This window comes from Musca vetustissima, unplaced genomic scaffold, assembly GCF_032173495.1.
Source record: "Musca vetustissima isolate MV318-11 ecotype Yass unplaced genomic scaffold, APGP_CSIRO_Mvet_v1 utg4709, whole genome shotgun sequence".
Classification (NCBI taxonomy): domain Eukaryota; kingdom Metazoa; phylum Arthropoda; class Insecta; order Diptera; family Muscidae; genus Musca; species Musca vetustissima.
This window is the reverse complement of record NW_026888605.1, coordinates 702,212-715,005: the sequence shown is the minus strand read 5'-3', so window position 1 is coordinate 715,005 and position 12,794 is coordinate 702,212. Positions and strand designations below refer to the sequence as shown.

The window sequence follows — 12,794 nt, the reverse complement described above, 5'->3', positions numbered from 1 at the left end:
ATTGATATGAGATCCAGATCCTTCAATATGAATACAATTACGCCCAAAGATTTCTGTGGGTAAAATATCTTCTTCAGAAGTTTTCCTGCAGGTCTTTTATATTTAAAAACCCTTCCACTGGTCGTCTTAGTATTGCAGACCTCATACAGATAGATATAAAATTTCCCGCTGGTATGTTATGGATATAAGACATTCTACTAAACGTCAATGGACCGATTTCAACATACCTCCTAGAGGTGGTGTTGGATAGAAGGCATATTTCAGGTCATCTACATAGAGAATACTACAGTTCTGCAAATCCGAAATACTTCTAAGAATAGAATATCCCCTTCAGAAAATATCCTACAGGTCTTTTAGGATTTCTCTTTAAGATTTTCTATGATTAGAAGAACCCAGACAGAAGGCCTGCTTCAGATTATCAAGGATCTACTATTTATAAATTACCACAATGTGGACCTCCATACATCCTCTTGATATATGTCCACCAATTAATAGGTCTATATATTTGGTATTCTCCAGGTTTAACTCCCAGTAGTCCAAGGACGAATAGAAATCTGATTCTTAGAGGTAAACATATTTCTTCGTGAACTATATATTTGGTTATAACATTTTTCTTCTAAATGAGGCACCACTGTTTTTTTCTACTTTTCTTCATTTTAATCTATTTTCACGTACATGCGATGCACACACATACATATATCCATAAATGCACAATTGGTACAACATTCCATCTTGAGTTTTATGAAAGGAGATATATTCTACTTTAACACAGCATCCTACTTCTTTAACAGACTCCAAATTTACAGACATGCTAAGACATATAGGCAAGGACACACACATACAGCACGGAAAGGCACAACACACACATATAAACATAAACACACAGTTAGTGAAAGAAAAAATTGGCTGGTTGTGTCCTTTTTTAAAATTTAATGAAATCTTTGCTAGAATTTGGTTGTTGTTGTTTTTTCACGACAAGCAACAACACCAACACAAAACCTGTCGTTTGTTTATTTAAGTTAAAGCCTAAGGATAGGATAGACCAGGCCAGGCAAGACAAGGCATTCACAATGCTGAGGCTGCTGCATACAAAGCCCGTTGAATGTGTTATGTGTGTGTTAGTCGGTGTTTATATATATATATATATATTAGTAAGTCTGTGAATGTCTATAAAAATGTTGTTTGTATGGAATTTAGCTTTGTATCCTGACTGCCATTGTCGTCTCTTTTTTATTGCTGTTGGTGTTGCTTTGGCTTTGTTCTCCTCCTCTCCCAATTTTATCGCAAGATTTTCCTATGCAATTTTTATTCAATTTCAATAGAGGATTTGATTAGGTTTTTCTTTTTTTGGAAAGTTTTTTTTTATTATTTTGGTTTAGAATATAATAGAACAGAGAGAAGCAGAAGTAGTAGTGGAGCGATGAGATGGGAAGTTGGTAATGATTGAAATAGGCTCTAGATTGAATGTTTGTTTAGGACAAAAAAGCAACAACAACATTTACGAATTAAAGCCAAAAAATACATCTGCACTTACAAATGGATGAGGGTTTGTTTTCCCTGCCTGACGTTGTTGTTTTCTCTTCTATTCTCTTCTATGCTTTAGAAAATAATGAATAAACTTTAGGCAAAAAAGGGACATTTACTGTTGAAGAACTTAAGATTATCTAACACAACTGATTTACCTCCTAATGCATTTAGATCAGCTTAATGTTTGGGAATTGACTTTCTTTTATAGGCAAATGTGAGGCACATTTCACAATTGTTTAAATATGTCAGTGATTTTTGTTGTTGTTTTCATTTTTTCTTCCTTTCGATTTCATTTTATTTTTGTATTTTCTTAGTTTTTGTTATTCTATGCTCGAAAATCGGATTTATAGGTGAATTATTTAAATAAAGTAAAATTAAAGAAAACATTGTAATGTTTTGATTTGAAGAGATAAAGGAAATATTTAAGTCTGGTGGTTTTTTAATTAAAAAAAATTGTGAAGGATGTAGATGTGTAGATATTGAGATTAACATCCTTGCATATGGAATAACAACTTATGGAGAAGGGTATATAAACCATCTAGCAGTTCCTTCTTTATATTTTCAATACATGGAATTCCTGCGGAATATTGTCTAACAATAGGCGGTAAATAGAATTTATCGCACAGAGGGAGGTCCCTCCTTTTTTGACGTATATTTATTTCAGGGATTTTGAACATATAGAGGGGTTTTTATAAAAAATAAAAACATATAATAAGTCCTATGTAAAAATCTCCGAGGTTGTTTTTCGTTGTATGGGGTCTCCAACCTGAAACTTGGGTCAATATTGATGATTTTTGGTAGTAAGATTTTCAAAATAAAAAAAAAATTAAACTCCCATACTGAATTTAATGTAATGCATACATATAGACTTTTAGTGTCGAGAAAAGGGTAAACTTGAGAACAAACAATTAAAACGTAAAACATCGATTTCTCGACTTTGAGGAACCCACCTAAAATCATATGAACAACATTTTTAGACGAAATGTTCTACAAAAAAAAATCATTCATTTTTGCTGATGAAATCTAATTTCTCAAAATACACACAATAGATGCAATTGAGTTACTAAACTACCTCTTGAAGTATAATAGGGCCGTCAGCAAAAAAAAAAAATGATTACGCCATATCTCCGAAATTGGACCTGTGGCGATTTTCTTCTTCTGGGGTTTCAATATATATTCCAAACGTTGTTCAGTCAAATGTAAAGATGTGTGTATTGTGAACACAAGATCATCCTATTTTCACATTAATAACATTTGCTTACTTTCTCTCTCTCTCTCTCTTTGATTAAATATGTCAAATTTTGATTCCCACTTCATCAAATCTGGTCAATGTTCAAAACTAATTGTTAATTCAATGAAAACTCTTCCGAACCAAAGATTCAAATAATGATGGTAATTTTCTTAAAATGGGCAAATTTGATTTTGCATATTGAATTATCCATCAATTATGGTTTTCACATTCCACTTAGGGTTAACCAAAAATGTTGCGCTTCAATTACCATGTGCAGTGCTGTCCCACCCTCTCCACTAGTACTTGCATGTCATACAATGTAAATGAGTTGCAATTATTTGCAATTTCCGTTTAGTTTCTTCTCCTTTTTTTGGTTTTGTTCAAGGAAATCTTAACAATTTTATGATGTATGGCAAACGATTGATTTGTGGTTAACCGCACAGTCACCCGCACCACACAGCACCGTAACCCCATCGGCAGCAACCTAGCCACTAATGGCTGTTTAAAGAGGTACATCCTACTGCAGCTCCCCCACTGTATGCCCAATAGCAACGACTAACCGCCAAACATCAATACCCAATCGACATTACCGTCCTATAAGCCATAACCAAAGCCATACTTGTAGCCACAAAAACAACAACAACGAGACAAATAGCAACATCATCGGCAAGAACAAATAATGGTAGTTTAAACCAATGTCAAGAAATTCTAAACAAACACCCACACACAGACAGACACACCCAGCCATTTGCCCAGATTGCCAGTTGTTGTTCAAACCGATTCAATACCAAACTACCACCATGTGGTTGTGAAACATCGGCATGGTGGCCAGGCATCGGCATCATCATCATCGACATTGCTCTCAACATTTCTCCGTTCCAATGCCGTTCTATTGACGGAGCAAGGAGCAGGCACAACTTGTGGTTTCTTGAGGTATAACAAAAATTAAATTAGTCTGTAGTTGACTTCAGGACCATGACCTAACTGACAGAAAAGAAGGACGAATGGTCGGGGCGAGCAGGCCATTGAGGCAGAGAGCAATAGAGCAGACATTTTTCAATTAAACTTCGGTAGAATAAAAATATTTTCCTAGCGTCTGCACTTCACTCCACCATCCTCCATCCGGCAACCCCTCTCAATCAAAAATTCCAAAGTCCTTGCAACATACGGACGTAGTAGATAACCTTCAATATTCATTCATACACTCACTTGTTCCACATTTCCTGATGCTTGTCATCATCATTTCCAGCAACAGCATCATCAGCAGGTTGCATCATCATAATATTTATCCATCATTCCATCCATAAACATTCCCTAATGAAGATAATTGAATCAAAGAGCCAGAGCTTTCAATCGAATCATCATCCATCATTCGCCAACTACTAGTATGTGCCACTTTCCCACCCTCGCTTCCTTCCGTAACATTCTCGGTCTTCTGCAGCAGCAGAATCTAGCCATTTGTCATTCATTGAAATCACCCAGAAAAATAGTTGTGGCCACATTCCTACTCCCCACGCTCATATTATGGATTGTTTCATCGGACCATTGGTATGCAAGCTTGCAAGGTTGACCATCTCATCGTCGTCGTCATCATCATCAGCTGTACATAGTTCAAGTATTTATCGCTCCATTGAAGACCGACCGACACAAAGCGATAAAGAGATGGAGAGAGCGAGCGGACGAGGGACACAATACAATAGTTGGTCCTTTAAAAAATTGTTAACATTAAACAATTCTTAACATTTATCCTTAAGCCATAAGAAAACAACAACAGCAATAACAGCGTCCAAGACAATGCCAGCTGAGCACGGAACACACGAACACTCGCACACACACACACTGAGACAAGTAAAAACAAAGCAACTCGCCAAAGTACCATCAAAAGACATTCTTTTGTTTTCCATGCTCATCCTGTCCTCGGAGTGAATGAGTGTGTCGATGTGTGCGTACGTGTGTGTCTGTGACTCTGTTTGTAAGATCTCCATCTTCAAAATATGTACAATACAAATATAAATATTCAAGATGGTGGGGGTTCCTGTCTGCTCCCATGCCGTTTGCTGCTGCTGCCGTTGTATCCATTCGAGCATTAAGAAGTCAGCTGTCCCCATAATGGAATCATAAGCAGGCGAAGGGAACCCACTGAACCAAGCAATCCACAATCGTGGTAAGAACGGAAATGGTGGGTAACAGAAAGCAACCCCATCTAAAACCAAATGTGTCATGTGGATTTAAATGGAAAAGTTGTTTTTTTTTATTCGACTCTCGGTAAATGTGTTATAGTATGTATATTGGGGTGTTGTGGTGGAAAATGGGGTTTATAATTTGGGATAATCGGAATTTATTCGAATATTCTTCTGAGAATATTATCCTCCCAATTCGTGTATATGTTAGAATGTGACTTATTATATAGAAGACATAAGGCTCATAAATAGAATACCCACTATCACCAACGAACACAGGATTTAAAAACCGGGGTCTCACTGGTTCAATATGAAATTTTTCATTACAAAAATACATGTTTTGTATGAAAAACAATTTCGGGGGAGATATGTCCTGGTCACCCTGGTCCCCTCTCCACGTACCTCCTTGCTCCCTATACTTGTTCTGTAGAAAACCTTCTATCAATGAAAGATCTACTTATGGTATAAGATTTTTTCACGAAGTTTGAAATATTCGAATTATTTCCTTCAAATTTCAATCACAAAGACTATACATTGCGACAAGGAGGAAAGGAAATATTCGTCATAGGTCAAAGTGAGGAGATATGGCGTGATAATTGTTTTCTTTATTTGTTGTAGCTACTACTTTGGGATTACATTTCCTCACTCAAATCCATTTGTAACATTTCGTCCTTATAACTCGATTCCTTGTGTTTCCTTTTCGTCCTTAATTTATTGCACCGTACTCCAATTATCATCCATTATCCAATTTTTTCTTCTGGTGTCTTCATATACTCACCGAGATCTTTCATTCCCAATAAGAATATAAACTTATTTGATCCAAGCTTTGCATATCGTAATATCCATGATGACCCAAACTTCGTACATCGTCAATATCTTACCAAACCTTGATCACGTCTAAAGATGGAGCCAAAGAGTCTTCTAATTCCCCACAGAGGGATAACATTTTAAAAATTTGTAAATCTCATATTAATTGATGTGATTATACGATTTGATTCAATTTTGACATATCATAAATCCCATAAAATGAGTCTCATGGGATGAGTTCTTCTTTGGTAATATGTCTTCTTATTGGACTTACTTAAAATATAAGACTTTAAATTAATAGTATGAGTGTTACTAGGACATAATAGGTCAATTAAAAGCCCTCAGCCTCCAATACCAGAATACATAATTTAGTCATTTTTAATTATAGCGATCACTTTCTTTCTCATTCGAGGAATATTTCTTCCTATTTTTTCTGAAATATAAGAAATATTTCTTTTATCGTTAACTATGCCTTCTATGACATTTTATATTTATATGCTAATCTGGGTAGGTATTTGTGCAGCACATTCCAAATCCCATATCATTACAACCTATTTAACATTGTTACGCATTTGTTTTAACACACACTCACTCACCCCCCCCACTCTTCGTATTTGGTCGCTTGTTCGTTAAGTTTGAAGTGAACGAACAAGTGTTTGTTGTTTGGTTGCCTGTCACAATGTTAAGACTCTTTAAACAGTCAAACATTCCGCATACATCATCTGAGTATTAAAAATGACAATTTCATAAGAAAGTTTCTCTTTTGTGTCTGAATATCCAACGAGATATCCAGTCATCCTTCCAACCAACCAACCAACCAAACATTGAGTCAACCATTCACATGTGGTTGGTTACTAGTTTGTTTGGTTATGTTCAAGAGGGAGTACTCTACTGAGCACATAATAAAATATTCTGTTGCTTCTTCTTCTCCTTTCTACTTCGTTTATAAATTTATTACTGATAAATGTCAAAGTTGCATCGTTCGTTATTTTAAATATGGAATAAAAGAGGAAGAAAGTCACATAAAATAAATAAAAAAATTAAAACAATAAAGAAACTTTTGTGTGTGTTGGAGAGAGAGAGTTATTATTATGAAGATAATCTAGGAGATATTTTATGTATGAGCGGAGGGTATTTGAGTTCAAAACCTGAGATTAGTATGTTATTGAAAAACAAGGCAACCGACTTAGTTTTGCAGATAAATTAATAAGTGACAAAACATGGAAATATTTATTACGCGACTCTTTTAAATTCGAACTTCTAACATATTTTTTGAAATTTTGAAAAGCTTTAGATTAGATTTTGATTTGAATGAAATGATATCACGATTATTACTAACAAAACTCTGTTTATATTTTAATATTGGAATTGATATACATTATATAATTCCCATTTGTTTTTCAACCGAACTAACTGTAATTTCATATTTTCATATATTGGGTGACAATTCTTCTAACAAAAAATGTCAATATTGGCTCTCTTTTTGTGATCAGTATTTGCCCAGATTCAGGGTATTCCTCACATGACGGAACCCCCATTAGTTAGTATTTTGGAAAATTAGGGCACATTTTTAAGCGAATTGGCTCTAATTATACCCTCAGCCTTATGCCTAACGATGATATATTCACTTTGATACGAAATATTGGTTTTAGACCCCATGCTTTTTTGAGTCAAATCGGTATCAGGGAATTTGGGGTCTGTCTGTAACCGATTTCAGTATCCGATTTGAACCAAAGTTTGCACATCCTATTATCTTTATCAAGCCCGGACAAGTCTGAAGGCCTTCTCCTTCTGGTACCTCCCCCACAATGGGTCAGTATTTTATAAACTCGTATATTTAATTTAAAGCAACTTGAATAGCCGAAAAATTCCGAAAACCTCCCTGAAAACCTTTAACCTGAGTGTATGTTTAGTATTTCCTGGCAGCAATTTACTATGGCATAGCTTCCTTGTATGAAAATGATCCGTAATTCCACCGAAAAATCATATTGAAATCTCCGTTGCAAAGTCAACAAGCTAAATTTTCGAATCTGGGATCTGAAAAACCTACGACATTTTGTTGAGAAGCCTTACCATCACACATTGTCTGTTTTTTCGGAAATGAGGTTGGATAAAGTTTTACGAGATCTTAGGATTTAGCGCTCTGCAACTTCTTTCTTTGGGACCAGGTGAAAAAATAAGGTAGATTCAAGACCCTTAAAGATAAAATTTGCAAGGATCACGTCCATGTAAAGGATGTTGTCCTAAAAGCATGCTAAGGATGGCTATTACTAACGGCATATTAATAAATAAATATCTCTCAAAATTATATTTTTTTGAAATGCAATATAACATCCCTACTACAAAACCCTGTATTTCACCAATGTTATTTCAAATAAAATTTCACAGGAATTACTATTTACAAATTAGATACAAAATTAAATTACATTTCAGAAGAAATTATTCTCAAATAGTTATCACCTTCAAATCCCAGTCCTGGGTTCTGACAATCTGCAATATTTATCAAATCTGCCTCATATTACCTTATTTTGAGTATTTTTCAAAACTTTAATTATTGGTCAATGTTTTCCATTTCTTTCTTCTATTATTTTTATCAAGGTCATGTTATGACTAGATTTGATAGACGTTGAAGTTTTAATTCTGTTGGCCTCAAAGAAACACCTCAGAAAAACCAGGCAGGCGGACAGTCAAACAACACAGAGAATAAAAAAAAAACTAATCCTCCCAACAAGTTTACGTTTCTTTTACAAAAAAAAAAATCCATCCACACATACATATAGAAAAATAACTCGACATCAAAATTGAAAGTTTCACACTCGCCCTCCGTGGTGGCCTCGGTATTGAGGATAGGACATCGATAGAATAGAACAGCAACAAGAGTAATATTATGGCACTTAATCGAAAGCAATCATCTCTGTTTTTATTGGAGGAGGTGTATTCGAGGGATAATATTTTTGTGTTTGTTTTTCTAATTTTTCATCGTTTTTTTTTCTCTCTAGTGAAATGTGTCTCTTTTTTAAAGCAACAGCAGCAGTGTGTGCTTCTCCTCCTCTACATAGGGATATGTATTCGTCTTTCTACTATCAAAAAGATATACACACATACACTGTTAGTGTATGGCTATGTGTGCATACACTTTTCTCCTTTTATGTTAGTATGTTATGGGGAACTATAATATCAGTCCAAAGCTCTCTTACCTTTTATGTTGGGGATTTCCTTTCTTTTCCATTTTTCGGAGGGAGATGTACTCCAAACCATCTAACCAGCCAAACAGCCACATGATACAATGAACATTCCACCAGTATCAAATGACAACGAAAGAATGACAACCAAAGTAAAGTGGTTGGGATACGACACAAAAAAATATACAAGAAAAAGAATTTGATGATGTTGCTGGAAAAACTCCTTCCCGCAACCCACGACCCTCCTTCACCACTATCCTTCCATCCATTCAACCTCCTTTCCTAACAGCCGCCGCCAGCATGAAAGTATCATCATAAAAAAGTGTAAAGCATTTTTGCAATACTATCCTCTCTTCTTGCTATCCGCTGCTCTACTTTGCTTTGCTTTACAAGCAACCAAGAAGAAAAAGTTTCATTTTTGCGTTGGCGTTATTACGAGACAGAGATATGTTATGTGGACATACCGACATGTATACATTTAATCAAACCGACAGACATACGACACACATACACACGAATAAATAGAGATGTAGAAAACTAAAGCTTTTGGCCCATAAACTCCCGCGGGAAATGTTCATTGATTAATTCACAACAGAATAAAGTTGTGAAAGTAGGTGGATGAATGGATGAGCGACCCTCCCACAATGAAGAATTACGGCTGTACTATGTAAAGTATTTCAGTCATGAATCTTTAGTCCACAGAAAATAAAAGAAGCAAACCGAAACATCGAACATGAATATGGGGTAGAACTACACCGAATATTTTATGGTTTACGTGGAAAACAAAAAGGAACTAGACGAAGACAACGGCATTTCATTTGTAACTTTCCCTAAGACAACACGCACACACACACACACATGTACGAGTCTGTGTGTGTATATTCCTAGTAGTGGTATTCATCTTTAACATTCATTGGCGTAATGGAGCGATGCTGATGAATGTACTCGTACATCTTTTCTTGTTTTATTTTCCCTGGGAGTAAATGAATTTTCCTGCTAAGCTAAGCCACCAGTCATATATATCTGTCTTTATATAGGGGTGTCGGATTTTTAGCTGGGGCTGGGAACTAAATAATTTGTGGTAGTGTTTTGTTGGAACGTGTCGAACCGAAACACTGAAAAAAATGACAAAATTATGAGAGAACTACAAATGTGGAACTATGGGCAATGGAATTTCTCAGAGTTTTTTATAAGTAAAATGCAATTTTTGTGTTAGAAAAATAGCATCCTGTATTTCTTCTGATGATATAAAGCCGGCTAAAGTCTTTGTGGATAGAAGGGAGAAATATAGTTTAAGACACCCCTCTATTTCTCTATTCAAAATCTCAACTATTACTACCTTTCGTCCGATTTGTGCAGTAACCTGTTATTATTCGAACAGTGGTCTTCATCTCTAACCAGATATGACCATTAATCTATGTTACATTTGTACCGGTTTTATCTTTTCTTTTATGCATATCATTTGAAAGAACATACAATGTTCCTCCTTCTAAGCCTTCCAAAATGCTAATCATTCGTATTGATCATTGAGTCTAAGAATGCCCTTAAAAACTATAAAGACTCATTGTGAAGGGTTCTGACTTTTTCTGAAGAAAACATCGTCATTATAAATCCCACCTTTTACTTTTCTATAATACTATCTTACATTGTATTTTCTATAAATATCTAAATGTCCTCAAAATCCTCATCCGATAGTCATCAAGTTATTCCATCCTGTATTACACAAGGACATGCCACTTTTCTATGATTATTCTTTTTTAAGATCTCAACTAATTGGGGAAAACATAGCTAGATAAAAATATTTTTCTATTCACCTTCAAGAATTAGCATCACTTTTTGTTGCAACTTCAAAAAGAGAAAATTACCTTTGACTAATGAAAGAGAAATCATATTTTTTTCTTATAGCCCATTATACTCATAAAATTATCTGGGCTTCTGCTTTGTTTTACTGTATAATTATGTGGCAAATGAATTTGATTTGTGTGTGCGTATCATATTGTTCTCTTTCTCATTTTCCACTTCTTATTTTCCATACTATTCACCATCTTTCACTCTCTTTGGTTTTGGTATTCTCTTAATGTAATTTGTTGCACTCTTTTGCATTATTAATGAATGATTTTAACATTCGCCAAAGCAAAGAAATCACGTGTAAATTGTTTCGTATTTCATGAATACACACACACACACATACACGCACACCGACACACTTTCACACACACAGTATAAATGTCTGTTATCTCTTATATATTGTGTGCGCCTTGTAGGATCCTAGTTAAGATTTGATGTCGTTCGACAGCCCGATTACCATCACACCACCATATTGGTAAATGGCAACCAAGCAAGCATCAGTGCCATCATCCGAATCATCAGTATTGCCATCATCACTTCATCATATCATCACATGGCAGCATCTCATAAATGTTTCAAATAACATAAAATACCAACGAAGCGAACACGAAGAGACCACCGCAAAACACCAGTATCACACACACACACACACACACAAGACAACAATTACTCATGCTGCACAAGAAACACATACACACACTCACACATACATATGCAGAGATGTGTGGACTATAAGAAAGAAATGAAAGCAAATGTCTATGGCACCACTAACTGACTGACTGATTCGTTTAATATGGAATTCCCCCCTTTGAATTGAAAGATATTTAGTTTTGTATGTGTGTCTGTCGGTCTGTCTGTGTGATTGTATTTATGTTTTTATACTGACATCATCAACAAAATTTCAACTACATTACTGCATTGGTCTTTATTGCTCCTTGGTCTTTATGTTGTTATCTGGGCCAAAAAAAAAAACAGCATTAAAACATTCATCCATTCATTCACATTTAACCAATTTCCATTGTCCTTGCTTTGGGTTAAAAGTTGAAAGACATAAAGTGTCATTACCCCACTCTGTATCTCGCTCGTTCTCTCTTCTGTATGTATCTGTGTGTTATCATGTGGTTGTACACATTAAGGAGCCATGTCATTTGTGGCTGTTTGTTATTTTTTTTTTCTGTGTTGGTTTCGTATTTTTTTTGCCTAGTGGTATTCATTGTGGCCCTGTCCTAATTGGTCTAACAACTTTTGGTGCCTTACGCATTTTAAACAGGATCATGGCTGTGACCGTTAATGATGGCGACGATGGTAATGGCAACCAGGCGCTGAAAACCACAAATTCCTTAAATTACACTCAGGCTCTTCTCCCAACCCCCAAAACACTGATTATTCCGATAAGAAGGAACAAACAATGAAGAGAAAAAAGTTTCCAAAGTATATTTGTTGTTGTAACTGTTGATATGCCTTGTGGTTATATCAACAGTGAACCAAGAAAGAATAAAAATAAATGTATATAAAATAAATATTGAAAGTACCAGCATTAACAAACAAAGCTCCAAGTCTCACACCACTACCCCCACCACAACTCCAATCATCCAACACCAAACAACCAACAAAGGAAAATATAATAAAATACCAATAAAACATCAATACACGCCACGTTTTATGTTCAATTCTTTTCTTCTTCTTCATTGTCGTAGTCGTCGTGGCTTTTTAGGCATCAAAAAATCATAAAAGGAATACATAAATCTAAGATGAAAATCTCAACAATGCACGCGCTTCAACGCATATTTCAGGCCTTTGCCAGGGGTGTTCGCGTTTGTTTTTTGGTAGAGTTGCCATTGAAAAGTTTTTATATGGAAGAGATCAAAGGAAAGAGTTGCCTGAAAATAAATTTTTCTATTGAAAACAATTATATATTCTTATAAGGAACCCTATCGAGAATTAGTCCTTGTTTTTATTCCAGCGAAGTATCTTATGAGTCTGCTCTTTGTGAGAGGGCTGACATCTATCTTTGCTTAG

At 35.3% G+C, this 12,794-nt stretch overlaps 2 protein-coding genes across 3 annotated transcripts in view; one reads left to right on the top strand and one right to left on the bottom strand.

Moving 5' to 3' along the window:
• The window catches only part of LOC133336437 (protein lifeguard 1), a 307,141-nt gene that overhangs the window by 66,609 nt on the left and 227,738 nt on the right, over window positions 1-12,794 (bottom strand). The window lies entirely within an intron of this gene.
• Window positions 1-12,794, top strand: part of LOC133336438 (protein N-terminal glutamine amidohydrolase) — a 36,157-nt gene that overhangs the window by 8,231 nt on the left and 15,132 nt on the right. The window lies entirely within an intron of this gene.